Source organism: Phasianus colchicus, chromosome 3 (genome assembly GCF_987193195.1).
Source record: "Phasianus colchicus chromosome 3, bPhaCol1.hap1.1, whole genome shotgun sequence".
NCBI lineage: Eukaryota > Metazoa > Chordata > Aves > Galliformes > Phasianidae > Phasianus > Phasianus colchicus.
The window spans coordinates 64,741,666-64,745,609 of NC_143438.1; positions in this window are offsets into that span (position 1 = coordinate 64,741,666).

Genomic DNA, 3,944 nt, shown 5'->3' on the forward strand with positions numbered 1-3,944 from the left:
GAGGACAAAAAGTACTGATTGGTTAATAATTTTACTGCTTTCTATTTTGCATTCACTGCAGTTTATAAGATCAATAAAGAATATAATGCCTCAGCAGACCTACAATTTAGACTGTAAGAATCTCTGGTCTTGACTAAAGTCCTGCTGTATCTAAATAAGGGGAGCTATTTTCATCCCAGGTGTCTAGAAGTGATTTTCCGTGTTGTCATTTTCTTCCATGAGGAAGCACAATGTATGACCCATAAGGTTTCTAGTAAAGTAAAAAGCAAAGCAAATAATGATGTCTTAGGTGAAGCTAGTTTTCTGTTTCGTTTTCTTCATTTGTTTTATTTTAACAGGAGAACCTGAAAATGACATGTGCTTACCTGGAATTTACTAACAAGGAATTATATTTTGGATGTAGAAAGAAAGCGTATTTCAGAACTTTACCACTTTATATATACCAACATAAAACTGTTTTGAATTTATAGGTAGCATGGATGAAAAAAAAAAAACAACAACAAAAAAGTTGTAAAACAAAAAGATAGTACTGTCCAGCTAAAACTTAGCATTTAATAATGCAAGTCATCCTAGAAAAATCAGCAAGGCAACATGGGATATAAGGTACTTTTCAAGGTTACTACAAAATATCCCTTGTTTTTCTTCTTACTTTCATCCTTCTTGAAATCCTCTGCACATAGTCAAATTAAACTTCTTTTTTTTTTAGATTTTTCTACTGCAAATCCTGTTTTACTATATAGTTTACCCTGTACCTAAACACTAGGGTCATCCAAAGAGCAGGGAATCTTTTATTCATATGCTTCTCTGTCAACAGTTCCACAGTTTTAAAAGCTTTCTGTCTCTTCTTCCCTATATATAATCCTTTCAGATAGCATTTCAAGACCTTGTATAAATTCTATGTTTTGTTGGGTTTTTTTTATCCTGCAAGTGGAAGAAAATCTGGCAACACTGTCTGATGACTTAATCTTTTCTCAAAGTTTCTTTAATCTTCAATAATACCTTTGTACCTTGACTAAAAGTACTGTATTCTCATCCTTTATAATAAAAATAATTTTCTTTTGGAGCATGATTGGTTTACATTACAGGTAGTTTCACATTTATTTTACTTTTATTGACTGCAGGTATTACCTACAGGTGAGGATGGAAACACAGACCAGGAAGTCAGCCTTCCTTCATCTGTATATGGAGAACTGAATCTTTTGTACTCTGTTGTTTTGTGCTTGATTGTAAGTAAAGTTATGCTGTATGCTTCACTAATATTCTTGCTTGCTAGAGACTGTATAGTTTGCTGTCCTATTTTCATATGTCACTCTCTCAGAAAAATGATGACTGTTTGGAGACACAACTGTATGAATGATCGTGTGCTCCTGAGAGCCACATAAATATCTGTGGCATTGGAGAAATTGGTAGTAGGTTAGTGGAAGGTGTGCACTGCACTAACACTTTTACTGGTATGGTGTATTATCAGTTATGTGCAATCAATACATTGTTCTACCAAGGCTGTGCATACTACTTTTGAGGCCTTCATCATACATTATTTCTCCAGCTGTCCAGGTTCTCTTATACCCTGGGTAGGGTGACCAGAAGACCAGAGAACCACTAGCTTCTTTATTTTGCAACTCCAAACAGTATTGCCCCTGAAGATCTAATCCTGAAAGGTTATGATTTTTTATACTTATTTTATCAGATATTCTTCAGTTCTGGGCTTTAAATATACAACATTAAAAAATATATTTTTCCCTTTTCTACTTTATTAAAAGAATTATATTGTTAACTCTCTCTCTCCATAATCCTTGTTCTTTCCTACCCTACAGCAACTTACACGTTTTGAATTCAGTCCAGCTTGCTTCATCAGGATGATTTTTTGCACATTTTTCTTGTTTAATTATATAACATTACTTTTGCTCAATTTGTGCAAACATCCTTTGGATTTGTTATAGTTTGATTTTCTGTCAAGGATGGTTGCAAAGAAGAGAAAATGATATTCAGAGAAAATAGTGCTAGAATGTAACTTATTTGCAATTCCAATAATAATTTTGTGATTTGAACACGTTAGTAAAAAGTGTTTCATTGAAGCGTGTATTACCACACAACTTGCTAAACATGTCTGAGAATAAAGCTACTCCAGTCTGGGCAAATTAGATGGATAACATCATTTGTGTATCAGCTGCAGTCAGTATAGTCCAGTTAATTGTTTATCGCGCTAAGGTTAACATTCTGTCATTTATGTTTGCTTAATTCATAATTGGAATACCATGCTTGATATTGCTCAGCAACTACTTTAAAAAAAAAAAAAAAAAAAAAGTAACGATGCAAATGTTAAGCAACATAAAACTAGAAGAGATCTTCTGAGTCATCAATTTGGCTGATATCATCAATAATAACATTCATAAATCTGTCTCTGAAAACCAGTTGAGTCCCTTGCCTCTGCTATGTAACTGAAAGTTTGTCACGGTGCACTAATCCTTTCGCATTTAGAATCTTTCCATTTGTTAAACTAAAATTTATTCCTTTGTTGTTGTGACAGTACTGTTTCATTATCTATTCTTTTTCTCCTATATGCATCATGTATGATTTATTTGTAGAAAACACTCCCTCTCATTGTTTACTTCCTGGAGATGGGTAAACCAACTCTCTCAGTTCTCTTCTGCAATATGTACATTCTCTTGCCCTGAACGTGGCTGGCAAGCCATTACTGCTCCTTAATTTCAGCTGTAATGACAACTTTTAAGCCCTTTCCCCCCATGTAAATGGAAGCAGAAATACTGTGTAGTCTCGTGTGAATGACAGCAGGAGGTGTAGATGAGTTCTGCTCCCTCTATGGAATGTGTTCAGAAGTACTGGTGGAAGCAACTGGTTGACAGTTGACTTCTTCTGGCTAAGTGAACAGATGCTCCAGTGTTTCAGTTACAACTCTTTGAGACAGCTAAGCCAATCTTTGTGTGGAGTATTACTTAAATATTTCTCTTTAAATTAGAGAATACTGTAGTAACTTAGCCTGGAAATGTATTATGATTTGTAATAACCAAGAACAAATCTTGCACTGGTGGAGGAATGACGGGCCTGGCTGTGGAGCAACTCTGCTGAAAAGATCCAAAGGGACCATAGCAGACAGGATGTCAAGCATGGGCTAGCCCTGTATTCCTGGAGCAGAGAGGGCCAACAGCATCCTGGGCTGTTACAAGGAAACGATTTCAAGTGGGATCAAAGACAGTGATATTTTTTCCCCTTTATTCATCACGTTAGATAGCATTACTTAGTTCACTTCCGTATCACTTCGTTCTTGGCTGTATTTTATACCTAGATCCCCTTCAGGAAATGACATCAAGCTAGGATTTTATTGTTTTAAAATTTATTTTTATTAATACTTATCTTCAAAAAATACAACACAACAATATACTACAGTACTATTTCAGTCAAATTAATTATCTTCAAACTTGTAAGTGATGAAAAAAGCTGGTCCTGTTTCACCTGTAAGTCTTCTGTAGGCAGACAAATGAAAAATCCTTCACTTTTATGAAGTAGAACTTTGGTTACCAAAGTTTGTGTCTTCATGTCTTTGTAGGATTCAGTGATTCTGAAGACTTCTGGGTTCCGGAGTAATTATTTAAGCCACATTTCCTAGGAATTGTTGGATTTCTTATTTATTTATTTATTTATTTAAACTGTGTTTCTAAGGCAACAGTACTGCAGTTTTATTTATTTATTTACTTTTCCCAAGTGAGGTATGCAGGTCATACTAGATAAGCCACATCAAAATACATTCTTAGATTTTCAATTAGGAAAAACTTATCATGTTTCCTATCCCTAGCATTTATTATATGTCCAAAAAATTATAAAGAAGCTGCACCATTTCAGTTGTACTTACATAGAGACCCGGGCAAGGCCACGTTTTAGCAGGAGACCACATTTCATATTAGAACAAGCAGAATATCCACTTCAAA